The sequence below is a fragment of the Carettochelys insculpta genome, chromosome 2 (assembly GCF_033958435.1).
Source record: "Carettochelys insculpta isolate YL-2023 chromosome 2, ASM3395843v1, whole genome shotgun sequence".
Classification (NCBI taxonomy): domain Eukaryota; kingdom Metazoa; phylum Chordata; order Testudines; family Carettochelyidae; genus Carettochelys; species Carettochelys insculpta.
Window position 1 is genome coordinate 152,770,315 of NC_134138.1, and position 20,095 is coordinate 152,790,409.

Below are 20,095 nucleotides of genomic sequence, written 5' to 3' on the forward strand. Positions count from 1 at the left end.
CACGAAGAAAGTCCAAGGAAGCAGAGCTACTCTTGACAAGTTTATTGCATGCAATCAGGACCATGAGATTTTAAGACTGGATATGCAATTACAGCTGTTGCCTTACTGGAAAGCTAGTAAGTATGAATAGGTCTTCTTTTCAGAAAAGACTACTAACAGGAGATCTATAACAAGGTACAAGTTTGCATTCAAACAGCAGAGCTTATTGGTACATTTTTGCAATAACATTTTATCCTTTTGACTATGTGCACAAATTGCTTTTTGGGAGATTTCATTGGAGGCAATTCAATTATTTATTTGTCTTAGCATTTTATCAGTAACAAAGTCTTTTTTTGTACAAAATCTTGTTTAAAAGCAGTCTGCAGATACACTCTATTGTACTGCAGCAGCTTGTTTCAATGGAATAGAGAGGTATATAATCTGTTGGCTGTAATATGGCTAATACAGATTGAACCTCTCTTGTGTGGCACCCTGGGGACCTGACTGGTATGGAATGAGCAAATTTGCTGAAACACAGGATGTCAATATAGTCTAGCACATTACCAGCACTTCCACTGCTTACTGGGCTCTTAAAAGACATTTAGGAGTAAATTAGAGCTAAATAACAGCACAGAAGACTGACAGCCAGGATTGTTGGCTGTGAACAAACTATATGGGACGGTGGGAAACTTGGCTATGCCCATGATAAGTGGACATCCAGCTAACTAAAGTCATGATGGACCACAGATGTTGTTGGACCAGAGATTAGAGAGGTTCAACCTATATGCTGCTGTCTGCAGAGAACAGAGTGGAGAAACACTGTAGAATGAAAGATGTTTGAACAGACAAGTGAGAACAGTTGTGCTATAAAGTTATACCAGTATCACAGACTCATATGAGAGATAGGGGAAAAGCCAGTTAGATTGTCTAGTCCAGGGGTTCTGAAACTTTTTTTCTGAGACTCCTCCAACCCCTTGCCATATTCTATTCAAACTTCACCACCCACTCGTGCCATGTCTACTGGTTTTCTGCATATGAGTGCCAAGGCCTGCATTAGGAGCAGCAAGCAGACCTATTGCCCAGGTCCCCACAACAAAAGTGGGCCTTTAAAAATAAGTTACTCATCCCCAGGTGGTAGGGCGCAGGTCCCAGACATTCAGCCTCATGAAGTAGGGCTTCAGCTTTCTACCCTGTGCCCCAAAGGTTCTAACACTAGTTCTGCTTGGAGGCCCTCCAAAACTTACTTATGGACCCCCACAGGGCTCTTGTTCCCTGACTGAGAACTACTAATCTAGTCCATTTGCATGCAACTGCAATATCATTTCCTAAGATACCTTTTTAGTCCTTGTCCAGTCTAGATTTCAGATTCCCACTCAGTGGGACTTCCATTGTCTCTTGGGATATAATTTCACAGCCAGAATACATCTCACCATCAATGAGTTTTTCCTGCTGCTCAACCGGAAATTTCTATTTTGTAGTTTCCAACTATTGTTCCCACTTCTATCTTTGTGAACTAAATAAATAAAATCTTCTCCTTCTTTTGTGTTAATACACCTCAAATACTGAGATTGTTTACATACACTCTTAGAATTCAGTAAGTCAACCTAAACCATTCAGCTTTTGTACTCATTCAACATAAATCAGTTCTTCAACCTTAGGATAATTTTGGTTGCTTTGCTTTGAGCGCCCTTCCAATTTTTCAATTTCTGGATGGAAATGTTGTCCCTAGAACAGAATGTAACATTTCAGATGCAGTTGCAATTGACCTGTACTGGAAAGGCCTAACAACCCCTTGCTCTGTGTTACGTTTGCCGCCCAAAATTGCTTTAGCCTTTTTGCAATTGTCTTACAATGCAAACTCAAAAGTAATTGGTTACCTACTATCACGCTCCATCATACCACTCTTCTTCAGGGCTGATTTATTAAACAGGAAGATCATCCCAGCCTATGTTACATTCACCCCAAGCTTGGCTGGTCCTCAGAACATGGCAGATTGGCACCAGCCCTAGGTCCCTGTGCTTTGGTGTAACTCCCATCTCCCCTTTATTCTGGTTTGAGTTAAAGGAGCCATATTTACCTCATGAAACACTAAAGATTAGCCTTTAGCTTTGACAGGATTCCAACAACATCTGACAATGGGGGTGTCTGGCAATTCCTGGCTCTGTGTTACATTCTCACAAATAAGTATGGTGGGTGGAAAAGAAAAAGGTGGAAAGTCTGGAGCAATCCTCCAGAGTCAGCACACCTGCTGTTCAAGCTTCATAGCAGCCATACCCCACCTCTCAGTCATGAAGTGTAGGTGGCGTTTCATAGCACTTGTCATGCTGGATCAGAGCAATGGCCCATCTAGTTCAATGGAAAGTGCAAGAAACCTTGTAGCAGACCATTAAGTGGTAACTTGATCTCCAGAAAGGATGTAATAAAAAAACCCCTATTTTTTATTGTCAAGTAAGTTGTTATGCCCACATTTCACTTACATTTGCCCTGGAAAATATGAAATAATTTAAAACCAGCACGTAGGCACATATACACAGTTAGATGAGTTATCTTAACGGGCAGCCATAACCATATAAACGTAATGAAATCTTCTGCTTTGAGAGTGTAGCTCACACCTTTTTTCACTGTTTTGATGCCCCCAATAGCTAGAATTAACTTGATAAATAAAAAACAAGACGTTCTGTTTGCACCTTAATGACTAATGAATATCTTTCTCACCCTTGGAGCCCTAAATGCTCCTAAGCTAGGACATGGTGCTGGCTGGCAGCTTGGTCAGCACTGAACAGCAGGCATGGCCTTTTATTGGCTGGGGGCTCCCCACGTGATGTGGCTGAGCATGGGAAAGACTCAGACTGCATGGCACCTGTGGGGGAGGGAGGGGAGTTTGCGCACAAGTGTAATCACTGGGAAGACGTTTTTAAGCATCTTATACAAGCAAGGCCTACCCCCCAACAGCCTTGGTGGCACATGCTGTGGTGGGGCAGTGGCTGGTGCCAGGCAGAGCAGAAAAAAATAACAAGTGTAGAGACAGAGCCATGAACTCCCTGCAGGGGCTATTTGTATCAGGTAGGTGTGCTCACAGTGCTAATTGCAAAGAAAGAAAGACATTTCTCATGCTCTCATACCAACGTGAGCCCACAGCCACAGGCTTGCTGCTCCTGCTTTGAAGTTCATGGTCTTCCTGTTACCTAATTCCAGTGCACCTGGAGAGCAGCAGCCAGAGCACAGCCCTGAAGGGCATTGTGGGTTACATATGGGACACCTCTGGAAGCTAATAAATTCAATTTTAAGATGTGGCACTTCCACACTGACCTTTAATCAAACTTCTTAATTTGAGCTTGATGCTGTACCCATCAGGTAACGGCCATACTGTAATCTTGATACTAGTGCTCCCAAAATCAAGCTAATGGTATTTACAGTGAAGACAGTCATGTAGTAATTTCAAGCTAACTGCCTAACATTCAAATTTATCTCATAGTGCAGATGCAGCCTGCAACTTGATATATAAAGTAATATGGTATTTTTCTAATATGTTTCCTTTAAGAGGTATGCTGTGAAATAACGATGGCTTGCCAGCCTTCTCTCCACAGAAAAGAGGCACCAAAGAGGAAGCACAAGCTTTCTCCAGATGCTCTGCCAAGGTTTTACACACATCTGTTCATACCTATTGTCTTAATTCTTTTGTGGCTTTCTGTGACTGTTTTATGATTAAAGGCATGACTATATTACAGTGCTAAGTTGTCCTGTATTAGGTCAACTTACAGCGACTGCAGTAATTGCTGCAGTGGCTGATGTCCACATTATCCTCCTTCTGTCCATGGTGAACAATGTGGATTTGTGAAAGACTGAGGTACTGGTAATGCAATCTACATTTTAAGGTCATTAATCAAAAGAGCACTGGACGTTCAAAGGGACATATATTTGTGCTTCATCGACTATGAGAAAGCGTTCGACAAAGTAAAACATGAAGAAATAATGAAACTGTTGGAAGAACTGGCTATAGATGGGAAGGATTTGAGAATAATTAAAAACATCTACTGGGAACAGACAGCAGCCAGCAGGGTCAGAAAAAAACCTTAGTAGATATGTGAAGATAACACGAGGAGTGAGACAAGGTTGTGTTCTTTCACCTGATCTCTTTAATGTGTACAGTGAAAGAATAATGTGCAAAATAGAAGGTCTGCCAGGATTAAACATTGGAGGATGTAACATCAACAACCTGAGGTATGCAGATGATACTGTTTTAACAGCAGAAAGTGAAAAAGATCTTCAGGAACTGGTCAACGTTGTCAATAAAGAAAGCGAGCTGAAGGGACTCAAGCTGAACATCTCAAAGACAGAAGTAATGGTTATTACGAAGACGCAGGTACTGCCAACATGTGAGGTACTAGCAAATGGAACAGTTCTTTGTCAAGTGACTAAATTCAAGTACTTAGGATCTTATATCACATCCGATGGTAGGTGTTTAACTGAAGTGAAATGCAGAATCGCTCAAGCGAAAGCAGCATTTCAGAAAATAAGAAGCATTCTCACAAACAGATCTTTATCATTGGAGATTAAGAAAAGAGTGCTGCTATGTTATGTAGAACCAGTCCTCATGTATGGATGTGAATCATGGACTATCAGTAAACACATTGAGAAGTATGTCGAAGCCACAGAAATGTGGATTTTGAGAAGGATGTTGTTCATCTCATGGACGACCAAAAGGACGAATGAGTCTGTCTAAAATGAAGCCAACAGCAAAAGAACACTGTTAAATAGGATAAGAACAAGGGAGGCAAAATTTATAGGCCGTATAATTAGAAAGTCTGCACTTGAAAATTTAGTGACGACAGGAAAGTATAATGGAAAGCGAGGACAAGGTAGACAATGTGAGAAAATATTGGATAGTATCACTTCATGGTTGCATTGCCACAGTACTGTGTAGATGCTCCAGAGTACTTGTAATAGATGGGGTGGAGGGCCATGATTGTCTACGCTAATGAGCATGGCACGAGTGAATGAGTCCATGGTTTTCATTCTCAGAAGGAGCATTTTCACCCACTGACAAGGGTCAGGGCTGGGGGCTGAGAGCCAGGGCTCTCACCTTCGCACAGTTCAGCCCAACTGCTTCATGGGCTCTTGGCTCCTTGCTACCTGGGACAGCCCAGCTCTTGCTACCCAGGATGCTCCTGTGCTACTTTAATGGACAAGACAGACAATGGCAAATGGAAGTAACACTGTGTCCATGCAGACACTGCTGCCCCCTACTTGTACTAGTGTAAGTGCTATGCCTCTTGTGGAAAAGGAGTGATGCTGGTGTAGCAGGTCACATATATTGGCCAGATAAGGCTGGCACATGTACACTGGCATAATTACATCATGACATGCAGCCTTATGCCTATCTAACTGTGCAGCGTGTACCATGCGTAAGTAACTTCCCAGCTATTATAAGTGGCTTCCCTTTGCTATATTCTCCATAAAACTATGAGGTTTAAATGAACATGAAAATCATCTGCTGCATGAGATAGTTAGGGAAAACTGTTATATTCATTTGACATTTTAGGCACGTTACAAGAGAATTTGATTATACTCGACTGTTCTCTACATGGAAGAATCAAGGGCCCACTCCTGAGGGACAAAACTGAGATAAAATGTAAAAGGCTTAGAATTACCTTCTGCTTTCAGGAATTAAATAGGGAACGAGAGACTAGACCCACATACTGTGGCAATTCACTGAAACATCCAACAAATCCTAAAGCACAGCAGCAGACAGAATAAAAGGCAGATACATCGTAACTTGGCTACAGTTGTATTAAATCATTCAATGTAGTAGATAAAAGAGTAGAGAAAACTCAGTGTTTCAGTACCTGAGAGGTAATGGGAGGCCCAAACATTTTTCTCACCCCTGGTCCATAATCTGCAATATTAAGGCACTTAATGTATAAATAATTGCACTATAATGATGTATTTCTTTGAATTGTTACCTGGCATGTACTAGGATCTGTTTGATACAACAAAGCTTTCTGCAGAGCCTGGCACTATAATGCCTTACCTTGAATTCATTTGATTTGAGTAATTTTAAAATATATTTAATCTGTTGCCTTTCACTCCATCACCACCTCATGTTTTATGTCAATATCCCTCCCAAAAAGTGTTTTGTGTGTGCCTACACAAGAGGAGATAAAATAAAGTGCTCCATAGGGGAATCAGCGCGTGGGAAGTCTTTTAGTTGCATATCATCTGATCTCTGTACGTTTTCTTTTATTAATAGTATTAGCATAACGCATAGGAGCCCCAGTCATGAACATGAATCCCATCGTACTTGGTGCTCCACCTACGGAGGACAAAAAGGTGGTCTTTGCTCCCAAAGAGATTACAGGTAAGAGTGCAAGTCAAGAGACAACACATGGGCCTAGAGAGACAAGGGAGTACAAAGAAACAATGAAAAAAGCCATGGTCACTGGTCTGGACAGTGGTTTCAGCATGCCACCATCATGGTTTTGTAGACATCACAGGCAAAGAAAGTTTTAAGGTGGAGGTGAAGGTGAATATTCAGATAGGCTTATGACTATTTATGGGGAGTTTCTCTCAAACAAGAGGTAGAATGGGAGAAGAAAACCTAGGTGCTTGTTTGGAAATGTAACAAGTGAGCAATATAGGCTTACATCTTGGGCCGACTGGAGGCAAGAGTCAACATTTTTATACTGAATGACAGAAGGTAGGATGGAGATAACCCATGAAGAGCCTGGAAAAGGACAGCAATTAGTTTATTTTTGACACTGCAGAGAAGGGAAGACAGTGGCGGGGCTTGGAACATTGTAGCAGCATCTGAATGAACATGGGAGAGAATTTGTTAGTTCTGGAGAAGAGGAAGCTGCAGTAATTGAGAAGTGAGATGAGACCCACCTTTCTTTGGCAATTGTCTCATTAAAAAGACATTTTTAAAGGCCACTGACAAACTAGGTCCACTTAAGAACCTAAGTGCCTATTCATACTTCTGGCTTGGGATTTTCTTCCGGCAACTCTCTAGGTTATTTGGAGGTTTAAATTTGTGCTAACAGTCTAGTGTATAACCCTCCAAACCTATTAAAATTAAATGTAATCCAACTTCTGGAGGCCACAAAGGCTTCCATAGGGAGGAAACATGAAAATTTTGGATTAATAATATGTGACTTCAAACTATTGAGGTAGCAGTTGATGGAATGATGCTCCAAACTGCAAAACCAAACTGACAGCTTGAAAAGCAGATTTAAATTAACTTCCAGAGCAGCAGCACAGTTGGCATATGCACTGAAGATGGCTTTTGAGGAGTGTGAGAATGTCCTAGCATGAGCTCATTGAGCCGCTTCTGGCTGGATGTGAAATGCCATGGGAGATAGTTGAAGATGTAAACTTTGTACTGGACACATAGGCTGTTTCTACACAGGCCACTTTCTTCAGAAGTGGCATGATAATACACAGAGCGAAAGATGCTAATGAGTCATGGATGCAAATTCATCATGCCTCATTAGCATAACGCCACATGATTTGGAGTCTGGAAGACCGTTTTTCCAGACTCCAAAATGCCGTGTAGAAGTGCAGCCCCCAAGGGGGCTTCCAGAAGGAAGTCCTTCTTCCAGAGGCCCCTTCTTCCCAAAAATTTCGGGAAGAAGGGGCCTCCAGAAGAAGGACTTACTTCCAGAAGCCCCCCTGGAGGCTGTGTTTCTACATGGCATTTTGGAGTCTGGAAGAACAGTCTTCCAGGCTCCAAATCATGTGACGTTATGCTAATGAGGCACAGGGAATTTGCATCTGCACCTCATTAGCATTTTTTGCTCCATGCATTAGCATCCGAAGGAAGTGGCCTGTGTAGAAATGGCGATAGAGATAGGTTGGTCAGAATAATTTATGAAGAAGCTGTGGAGCAATAAATAAATAACACAAAAATTTACTAAGGCAGAGTTAAGGTTATCCAGTGGTGGTTTGTGCTCATCCGCAATACTTAATGGATATTTTCTAATGTCTGCCCAAGCTAGGATTTGAACTCACCACACATACGTACCACTGGAATAGCAATGGCTACAGTAGGGGTCAGCAACCTTTTTAATTTGACCTTTTGACCTCTATCCACGGTCCAAGTCCTAGTGATACTTTTTAAAGTCACTAACAGCCCTACTTACAACACCTTTATTAATAAATTACAAAAGATGTGGAGCTTTTCCGTTTAGGTGGTGGCCCTTATCTGGTCTTTTGTTAATCCACAGCTGGCATGCCTTTGAGCAAGATCCTAACTGCATGAGGGAGGACAGGTGGGGCTGAGCTCCTGCCTCACGTGCGATAAAAATTGGCTCACATGCCACTCTTGACACGTATTATGGGGTTTGCTGACCACTGCACTAGGTATTTTGATTGACAGTTGCTGGTATGTTTAGCTGGTTTGTGCTACGCTGGTAATGCAAAGCAACTGTAAAGCCATTTTATCAAGCTAGTTACCCTGTGCTCATAGGTACTTAGCAGTACACAGTAGCTAGACTGTATCTCTGATTCTGGATGACCGTAGCCTTATTTTGCACTTGTACTTCATTAAGCTTTTCTCCAAGATCTTTCACATTTTTTTCACCAGCTAAAGTTCTTTTTTCCTGCTGTGACATCACTGATTTAAATTAATTTACTTTGGAGTCTATAGTTTGAACAGTTGCTGGAATTATGTGTGGGAGTTCTGAGGTACAATCAAACAAATTGCTACAGTGTAATGGTAGGCTTCTGAGAAAAGCTGGATAGGAAAATTCCATGGTTGCCCCACATGTCAGCACTAGCCCCTAGGTGACAACAGCCATAATGAGACTAATGCCCTGCCCCTGCCCTGGCCTATCACCTTCCAGCTGAAGGGTTACAGGCATTTTAGAGAAATAAAGACTAGAGCTTCTTGTGTCCCTTGTACAGCAGCACCCAGTGACTGTGTATCCACCTGTCTCCTTAACCTTCTCATTCCTCCCTGTCTCTCAGGCTCTGTGGCATCTACCTTCATTCTCCTGTCTCAGCTCCAATTTCTTTTCCCATTACTTTCCTCTCAGTCCTTTATCCAGATCAGATCTGGTCCTTTAGAGCAAGTGTCCCCCAGAATGTCTATGCAATCTCTTATAGATGACATCTTCCTCTTTTTCCTCTGTGCAATCTCTTGCTGTCCCTTGTGGCCCTCCTAACTGTGATACCTCCTTCTCTGAACAATCACATGATATCCCTCCTCTACACAGGGCTTGTCTATACTAGGGGAATATGTGGATTTCAAATACACAGTTCTCACTACGGCATTTACATAGCTAGAACAGATGTGTCAAAATCATCTTTCTGCCCTAGTGAAGACCAAGCCTTTATAGTCCCTTACTTCATGTGATAGCATGGAGTAGAGGGGTTGATGGCTAAGCCTGGAGAGGTCAATTTTGCTGTGTCTTCACCAGATGAGCAAAATTGAACTCCAGAAGGTTGCCCGCCAGTGTGTCGATCTTCCGGTAAGTACAGACAAGCCCTCAATCTCTTCATGGGCACCTAACTTTATTTTTCTCTCTCCTTACTTGTGTCTCTCCAATGTCCCAAACTTTTCTCTGATCAGCTCCATCCTGGCGGCCTCCATTCCATTTCCTCAATGAAGCTAAATTGTCACACCTGGGCCTCCTTTCTTCTGAGGCCACAAGTTTAGGGGATTGCAAGGTGTAGGGATTAATTGTGGAAGAACTGTGTGTGCGGCAGCTTAGAGGTGGTGGGGCATGCACTTCCTTATAGCAGATGAGCCAGGAGCATGTCTGAGGGTGATGCCACTTCAGTAAAATGTGTGTAGATAAGGAAAGAACAGATATGTGGTGATCTTGTGTAACCAGATGTTACAGTCTCATGTAAGCAAAATAGGGGACAAAAAAGAACAAGTAGATCCAGCAATGGACACCTAAAACAAATAAATAGTAATGAGTAACCATAGCAACTGTGGGACCAGGCAGAAAAGAACTGTATATAAGCAATGCAGAAAACCAATGCAATTTAGAATTTACCAGTGGACCTTGGTACCCGTGCCTTAGAGCAGAGAGAAGAACTCCTGCGTGTCCAAAGCTGTCTGGAGTCCCCTGGTGCTGAAGGGACGTAGGCGTCACTTTCTTCCCATATCTTTTAATTAAGGGTGTAGTTAATACTTGTCAGGCAATAAACTGCTTGTGTCAACAAGTATCTGGTCAGTGTTTTGTAGTCAGAGAACCCAGTGTTGAACCCAAGTTACTTATGCAGACAACACAAGGTAAATAAAGGGCATAACCTTCTGACAATACTCTATCATTTAATCATCTCTGAAGAGATATGTCCATACTGAGCTCCAATTTCAGCATTTACCATTTTTGGTCACTTGAAATGAAATGGTCATTTTGTGGCAAGTGGGCTTTCAACTCTGGTGTCCTTGGAAAGGTCCAGCTCCACAGTGTCATTCTGCACCCTGTGCTTTCTGAATTTGATGCAGAATCTTTCATCATTTCCTGCCAAACTGCACACCTGCTTTGTCGCAAGCTAAGGGCAGATGAAATGATCTCTTTATACACCACACCTGCCTCATAGGGTGCTTTGAAATTATTTGATAACAGTGTTCAGACCCTGTCTGCTCTGGAAAACTCATAAGGCTTTAGATTTTCGTATTCAGCCCACCAGAGGTCCAATTAAATAGGGGTAGCTGGACATTCGGAAGAGGGGTGGGAAGCTGTTTCTAATGGGTTTAGAAAACAGAACTTTGCAAATTCTTTTGGGCAGAGCTGCACCCCATTCATCTAAATGGGCCAGGAACCACTTTGAACATCAGCCCCTGAAAATAATTCCACAAGATTGAGAGTTTGCCCACAAAGATGGAGGCCAATAGGTGGAGAGTATTATTCCCCATCAGAACACCATTTCCCCAAATTACAGCTTGCAACATACTTTAATGCACTAAAAATATCTGTGGAAAATGATGACTTTGCACAGAAATTTAAAGTTGAAAATCTTTTGTCCAAAACCAAAATATTTTAATTGGGAAATGCTGCCACAGTACCTTTAGGGAGATGTATTTTTGGTGTCTCAAATTCACATTCTCTTCTAAAGGCCAAGTTCCCCCCCAGACTGCATCTCCTGTGATGCACCATGTTCTCTTTCTTGAAGAGGTTGGAGGTTCATCGTGGGACTCTGGCCATAGAGCATCTTGGGAGATCATGGTAAGGGGAGGCAGCAACACGTCAGCTGAAATGAGAGAGGTGATTGACTTGACAGGAGTTGAATTGCAGAAGCAACATAACCAGCTCCACCATTTGGGCATCAGCTGTCATTGCTTGTAATATTCTGGAGGTATTGTTATATCTGTGGTGAAGGACTCACTTTCATCAAATGCCCTTATTTTCAAGTCCTTATAAAAGGAGAGGAGTCTGTCTGTGTCAGTGTGAACATACCCTGTCCCCCTGACTGCAGCCCCCGAAGCCCTTCCCCCACCCCTCTTCCCACTACATCTTTGTGCTCCCTCCTCCAATCTCCAGCCCCTCTCACTGCCCCTGCCCCCCGAGAGCAGTTTTCCCCCAGTTCTCTGCCAGACCATCTCCTCTCACGCGCAACTGTAGTCAGTATGACAGTTCCCTGGAGCCCTGGTACCTGCAGCAGAAGGGGGAGCAGGGTGACTGGTGCCTGCAGCGGGGGGTTGGGGGTGATAACCAGTGCCCTACCCCATCTCCTGCCACAGGAACCAGTCACCCCGAACCCCCCACCACAAAGGGTCAGGCCCTGCTAGTATTAAGTAAATAAAGATATTTGTGTCTGTCAGACACCTAGTTGTTCCCAACCCAGAGATGAACTCATCTGGAAAGTTTGAAGGCCCTGAGCTGTTTCTAAGGTACGAAATCATTTAATAAAATCATTAATTGAGCTGAGAAAAAGATCTTATGGGAAATATAAATGGTTCCCCTGACTCCTGGATATGGAACATCTCAGCCATGCTTAAATTATCCAAGTGCAATGCAATCAGCTGAAATAGGTAATAATTCAACAACAGAAAATGCTTCGTGAAACATTACTTGGTTGCTAGGTGTTACAGAGCAACTGAAAAAAGAAAGATTAAAACACAGAGTATTGCTTCTCTGGGATTCAATTTAGAGAGTTCCAGTGTAAAGAGTTGGCTGGCAGTAGTTACATGTGTTCAGCACAGAGAAGTCCAACAAATCCCAAAATAAAGATAATAACCTGATCAAATCAGACTAAACGTTCCATGTTCTATTTACATATTGATTGTTCCAAGTGTAACCCAGAGGCACTGGGACCACTGACAAGGGAGAGTGAAGTCTACTTTTACAGTCTTTGCTAAGATCCAGTTGGCTTTTAGACCCTGAGGTTGCAAGTTCAATCCCTCCTGCTGATGACCAGTGTCTATCAGCCTAACCAGCTGGTTCTCAGCTAAGGCTATAGAGCAGAATTCACTCTCCCTTGTTAGCAGTCTGTGCCTCTGGGTTACCCAAGATTTAGGGTATGTTTTCAGCATGTGGAAGATCAACCCAGCCAGGACTGACCTTCCCAAGTTCAGTTTCACATACCTAATAGGGACTTGTGAAATCAAGCTATCGGGGCGGTGGGCAGTCGACTCCTGTACTCCTCAATATCACAAGGCATAAGGGAGATTGATGGGAGAGTTTCTCCCATTGACCTCCCTCTGTGAGGATGGCCAGGTAAGTCAATTGTAGATAAGTTCATTCTAGCTACTTCATAGCTAGAATTGCATATCTACATTCAACTCTAATGTCTCATGTAGACTTGGCCTTAGTTCTTCCCTATTCATGGACTTTGCTGAATTGTCAATCTATAGCTAACCCTTCCTAGCTCTTGAAACAGAGACAATGGACTATGGAGAAGACAAGGGCAAGGAAAGGCCATTTTTGTTATTCATACTTCAGGTGACTTAGGGTTTAGTGACCTCTCAGCATAGAAGATCTGGATTCTCATGGCCTGGAAGGCAAGAGTAGCTTGGCTGTAACAGTTGCTGAGAATTCTGCTAAAGTTTTAGACAGTAGAAAGCATTTTTGTTATTATTATATTATTGTAGTTATTGTTATTATGTTATGGTTGAAATTAAGTTTTAGTTACCACAAAGCATTTTTTGGTTTGTTTGTTTTTTCACTTAAGACCATACATAGCACAGCTAAACAGACCAATAACAGAGGTGGTTTGAGACAAAAAGCCATCCTTTTGAAACTGGCTGTCAAATCCTACTTAGGAAAATAGAAAGAAACATAAACTCTGGCACATTAAGTATAAAAATACAATTAGGCAGTCTTAAAAGAATAGAAGTGGAATTGCAACTAGCAAAAGACAAAAACTCACAGCACTTTTTAAGAGTGCACCAGAAACAGGAAGCCTGACAAACAACCAAGCTATGTCTACATTGGTGAGATGTTCTGAGAAAGCCAGGGCTCTTTGGAAAAAATCCCACAGAGTGTCTACACATAAAACGCATTCTTTCAACGTTAAGTCAAAAGAATGATGCAGTTTTTCCGGCAGACCTCTTCCCCTCCCACATGAAGAAAAGTGCCTTTTTCCAAAAGACTCTTTTTTAAAAAAGAAAACATGGGTAGACACCCGGGGCCCTTTTTTCAAAAAAGCAGTCCTCCATGGAGCTGGCCAGCTGGAGCCAGGAGACACACTGGGCAAATCCAGGCCAGGAGGAGATTCTGTGAACTAAGGCTGTTTCTACACATGCCACTTTCGGCTAATAAACAGCCCAAAATATGCTATTGAGGCATATATGTAAATTCCCGTCACCTCATTAGCATAAGGTCGCGTGATTTGGAGTCTGGAAGACACTCTTCTGGACTCCGAAACAGCGTGTAGAAGCACAGCTCCTGGGGGGGTCTTCCGGAAGTCCTCCTTCTGCAGGCCCCTTCTTCTCGAAAATTTTTGGGATAAATTGGAGGATTGGGCCAAAAGAAATCTGATGCAGTTCAACAAGGAGAAGTGTAGAGTCCTGCACCTGGGGCAGAAGAATCCCAAGCATTGTTATGGGACGGGGACTGAATGCCTCAGCAGCAATACAATGGAAAGGGACCTAGGGGTTATGGTGGATGAAAGGCTGGATATGAGTAAACAGTGTGCCCTTGTAGCCAAGAAGGCTAACAGCATACTAGGGTGCATAAGAAGGGCCTGATGAAATGCATCCTAGAATCCTCAAGGAGCTGATAGAAGAGGTAGCTGAGCCGTTAGCTCTCATTTTTGGAAAGTCATGGGAGACAGGAGAGATTCCAGAAGACTGGAAGAGGGCAAATATAGTGCCCATCTACAAAAAGGGGAACAAGAACAACCCAGGAAATTACAGGCCAGTCAGCTTAACTTCTGTGCCAGGAAAGGTAATGGAGCAAGTAGTTAAGGAAGTCATCTGCGAGCACTTGGAAGGTAGTAAAGTGATAGGGAACAGCCAGCATGGTTTTGTAAAAAACAAATCATGTCAAACCAACCTGATAGCTTTTTTTGACACGATAACGAGACTTGTAGATAAGGGAGGAGCAGTGGATGTGGTATACCTAGACTTTAGTAAAACATTTGGTACGGTCTCGCATAATATTCTTATCGACAAACTAGGCAAGTCCAACTTAAATGGGGCTGCAATAAGGTGGGTGCATAACTGGCTGGCTAATCGTACCCAGAGAGTAGTTGTTAATGGTGCTCAATCCTGCTGGAAAAGCATAACAAGTGGGGTTCCGCAGGGGTCTGTTTTGGGACCAGTTCTGTTCAATATCTTCATTAATGATTTGGATATTGGCATAGAAAGTACGCTTATTAAGTTTGCAGATGATACCATGCTGGGAGGGGTTGCAACTACCTTGGAGGATAGGGTCATAATTCAGAATGATCTAGATAAATTGAAGAAATGGTCTGAAGTAAACAGGATGAAGTTTAATAAAGATAAATGTAAGGTGTTGCACTTAGGAAGGAATAATCTGTTTCACACATACAGAATGGGAAAAGACTGTCTAGGAAGGAGTACAGCAGAAAGGGATCTAGGGGTTCTAGTAGATCACAAGTTAAATATGAGTCAACAGTGTGATGCTGTTGCAAAAAAAGCAAACATGATTCTGGGATGCATTAGCAGGTGTGTTGTGAACAAGACACGAGAAATCATTCTTCCACTCTACTCTGCGCTGGTTCGGCCTCAGCTGGAATATTGTGTCCAGTTCTGGGCACCCCAATTCAAGAAAGATGTGGAGAAATTAGAGAAGGTCCAGAGAAGAGCAACTAGAATGATAAAAAGTCTGGAGAACATGACTTATGAAGAAAGGCTGAAAGAATTGGGCTTGTTTAGCTTGGAAAAGAGAAGATTGAGGGGGGACATGATAGCGGTTTTCAGATATCTTAAAGGGTGTCATAAGGAGGAGGGAGAAAACTTCTTCTTCTTGGCCTCTGAGGAGAGAACAAGAGGCAATGGATTTAAGCTGCAGCAAGGGAAGTTTAGGCTGGACATTTGGAAAAAGTTCCTAACTGTCAGGGTGGTCAAGTACTGGAATAAGTTGCCAAGGGAGGTTGTGGAATCTCCCTCGCTGGAGATATTTAAGAACAGATTAGACAGATGTCTGTCAGGGATGGTGTAGATAGTGGTCGGTCCTGCCGTCGGGGTAAGGGACTGGACTCGATGGCCTCTCAAGGCCCCTTCTGGTCCTAGTGTTCTATGATTCTATGATTTTGAGCAGATCTAGAGAAGTAGTTATTCCCCTCTATTTGGCACTGGTGAGGCCACATCAAGAAAGGGATCTTGACATCTTTGTGGATAGTTCTCTGAAAACATCTGCTCAGTGTGCAGCAGCAGTCAAAAAAGCAAACAGAATGATAAGAACCATTGGGAAAGGAACAGATAATAAAATAGAAAAGATCATAATGGTACTATACAACTGTATGGTATACCCACAATTTGAATATTGCATGCAGGTCTAATTCTCCTTGTCAAAAAAGACATATTACAATTAGAAAAGATACAGAGAAAGACAACTAAAGGATTAGGACTAGGATTAGGGATCAGATTACATATGAAAAGAGGTTTAAAAAACTGGGACTGTTGATTTTACACAAAAGATGACTTAGAGGATGATATGATAGAGCTCCATAAAATCATAAATCATGTGCAAGAGTGACAGGGAAATGTTAATTACTCCTTCACATAACACAACAACAAACAAGGTTATTCAGTTAAATTAATAGGTAATGAGTTTAATATATAAGGAAGAGCTTCAAAAATACAGTTGATCTGTGGAATCTATTGCCAGGAGATGTTTTGAGGGGCAGAATTATAACTGGCTTCGAAAAAGAATTATATGAATGATAGATCCATCAACATGTGTTAGCCAAGATAGGCATGGATGCAACCCTGTCCTTTGGATGTCCCTAAATCTCCCATTTCCAGAAGCTGAAATTGGAGCACATAGGATGGCTCACTCCATAATTGTCCTGTTCATTCTCTCTGAACCGTCTGACACTGGACACTGTCAGAAGACAGTTACTGGGCTAGACTGACAATTGGTCTGTCCCCAGATGGTCACTGGGGGATACTGGCCATGTTCCCTTGAGCATATGAGTGTTTTCCGTATGAATAACCTCCATAGTAAATTTAAAATTCAGATTACAAATACACACTCATTTGCAACCGAAATGTGCTTTCCAGTAACATTTATGTCAGTGTAAACAAGGAGTGAAATCCTGTTTAAGTCAAAAAGACTGTTGCCATTCATCCCAAAGGGACCCAATATGTCACCCATTATCTCTTCAATGCTCATTGCATACAGAGTTTTAATGTGTTTTCCAGGGCCCAAGTGTGGCTTTATCCTTTAGCAGTACCTATAGTGAGAAGGTAGGAAAACCCCTTCTATTCAACAACAATGTGTAGAAAACTGTCCCTCCAGCTCTCCATTAATAGCACCAGTAACACAGCAATTAATAAATCATGGAAACATGGTTGCATTGCCCTTGGTTTGTAGTTAACAGCACTTTTACAGTCCCAGCATTACAGTGACATGAACAAACTGAAAAGCACGGCTCCTCATGGCTACTGTAAACATGCTTTCCACATCTTCCATGCTGACTTGTTTCTGATAGAACTCTATTGACTCAGTTGTACTGTACTCTAGGGTCAGGCTCCACTGGACATATATAAAGGACTTAGAGTCAAAGGCAAGAGATAACAAGGCCATGTTTTCATGCTTTTCTTCGTGACTATGGGGCTAGAACCTGTATTTTAAAAAAGGGATAAGAAAAGAAGCTGAGGGTGTGATGCTTTCACTATCTGGGAACACACAGAGTGACTCCTTTTCATTTCCACACGATAGTATTTCAGCTGAGAAGCTTATAGCACATTACAAACACTGGTGAATGAAGCCTTATACGACCCCTTTGATGAAAGTAAATATTATATCCTTTACAAGTGGGGAAACTGGGGCATGAAACCATTAACACTGGGGTTTTCAAAAGAGCCAACATTTATTGAAATAGAATTAAGGCTTCCATTTTAATTTGTCTTCTTGAAAAAATCTTAGTTTAAAGCCAGATCTTCCACCTGAGGTAAAACTCAGGCAACTAATGTGCTCAAATGCATAGCCCATGTCTTGAAGAGGATTTTCTTTCATGTTAAATTAACCGAACTGTGCTAATACAATTTAAGAAAAAAACACACCCCTTTTGCCCATCAAGACAGGTCCTAGATATCTAGGGAAAGGTCACACAAGGAAGTCTGTGGTAGAGCCACAAATAAAAAAAAAATCTTCTAACTCACAGATCTGTGCCTCAATCACAAGGCTTCCTGCTGTTAGCTTATTTGTGAATTTGGTCTCTCTTTCACCTCTTGTTCAGCCCTACATGTCTGTCAGCCAGGGCAGACAGCAAAGGAATGCTCACCTCCCTTGACCAGGAATTTATTGTCACAGGGCAACTCCCAGTACACCCATAAAACTTTTATATAATTAGCACCACACATCCCAGTTTAAATAGGCTCTCTGAAAACGTTGGAACCATACCACAGCCAGTGAGCATGAGGCTGACTGGGCTGGCAGTCACATCCATGACCACAATGTGATCCTAATCACAGTTGTGTAGTTTGGGGATGTTGACCTGGTGGTTACATACTGTGGTGATGACACAATTTGAAATGTCTTTTATAGGTAAATAAGATATACAATTGAGAAGGAGGCACTTGCTTCCAGAGACTGAGAATGGAATTCCTGTGTTCTTTACAATGCCTAGCTAACCGAGGTGACCCTTAAAGCTGGATCTGGCATATGGTAGCATGGAGCCCTGCCTATTAAATTAAATTAAATTTATCTGGCTTAAAGAAAAGTATTTCTAGTTACATTGGTGGTAAACCATTATTAATAAATATTGCAGTGGGTTTCACACCTGGGGGTTTAGTGCTATTGTATTTTCATTGTTGAGTAAATTATCTGTTTCAGATCCGGGTGTCTAAGCTTGCCCCCTCTGAGACACAGAACACCTGACCACTGGCTATACCCCTGCCCCTCTGGCCATCATGACCAATGACAACTGTGGCTAATATTGCCAAAATGATTTGGAGACCAAGTTTATAAACATGAAAATGTGTTTATTTTATGTTATTTTAATTTCTTTCCTTATCCTTACACGGCACCAGCATCCAGAATATGGGGGTTCAAATTTTACAGAACTCTGATGTGTCCCAAGTGGAGGAAAATAAAAAATCCCATTAAATTATTTAACCAGTGAAGCAGTAAAAAAAGACCAGGCCAAGGCAGTTAAAAACTGTAGGTGGCAACTCTGCTTCTGGCCTCCCGCCAGAAAACTCATTTTTCCACTCCAGCACAAATAAGGATAAACACAGGGGCAGCCAAAAAAGAGTCCAAGAAGAGATCAATGCTACAATGCTGGTTGAAAAAAATGAATGTGGAGGAGGAACTTGAAGTTGAAGATTAGTAGTTACACTGCAGCGAGACTGTTCCAAGTCAAAACTGGCAATGAAAAAAGTCATGAATTCACAAGAGGGAGTAGAGGCAGGAAGGATTAAGGATAACAAAGGAGGGTGGTTTGTGAAGGGAGATAAAAGGAGAGATGAAGGCAGGAGTGAAATTATGGAAAGGCATTAAGTTTGAATATGATGTGGAGGGGGACAGGATATCACAGGAGGCACTTGAGAGACAGAGCAGAACTGGTCTGACATCAGCATCTGTACTGATACCTAACTCTTATATAGAGCTGTGCAGTATTAAGTCTCAAAGCCCTTTCCAAAAGGTGTGTTACAGTAGGGCTGCTTCCTCCTTTCCAGCATCTTATCTGGCTGCACTAGTTGCAGTGCTTCCAGGCAGTTAATGGCAGGACTCATCCTGATCTGATATCCTTCCTAGAAACACTATCTTCAGCGACAACGTGGGTGGGAATGATACTGAAAGCATGGCATGTCCCTATATCTGTCAATTGTAATGGACTGGTAGAAACCAGAGCCTCTGCCAGTTGACCATGAATCTCAGGTAGGCTGTCTCTGCTTGCCAGGCCCCATGCAACTGTAACCTACACACCTAGGCTACGTCTAAACTGCAGGCTTGAGCCGGGAGACCAGAGGTTTCTTGGCAGAAGTCTGCCACAACAGGAGCAATCTGCCAACATCCCTGCCTTCCACATTCCACAAGGAAGAAGGGATGTCCCAACAGAGGGGGGTATTCCCAACTTTTGACCTCACGTGGACAGACCAAATGCCAGGAAAGCCTCTCCCAGCAGAACTGTTGGCAGGAGATACACATGTGAATTGTGCAATTTGAGTATCTTTTGTCCACAGTTCTCGACAATCTAGACAAAGCCCTACTGTGTGTAGTTCATTGTCCCATGTTGCAGCCTCTAGAAAATTTACAGAGAGAAAAACTGAGTCACCTCTCCAGCGCTAGCAGAGAGCCAGCTGGCTTTTAGCTCAAACTGTAGAGCATCCTGCACTCCTGAGCTGCGTCTACAGCTGCGTCTACACGTGCACGCTACTTCGAAGTAGTGGCAGTAACGTCGAAATAGCGCCCGTCACGTCTACACGTGTTGGGCGCTATTTCGAAGTTGAAATCGACGTTAGGCGGCGAGACGTCGAAGTCGCTAACCCCATGAGGGGATGGGAATAGCGCCCTACTTCGACGTTCAA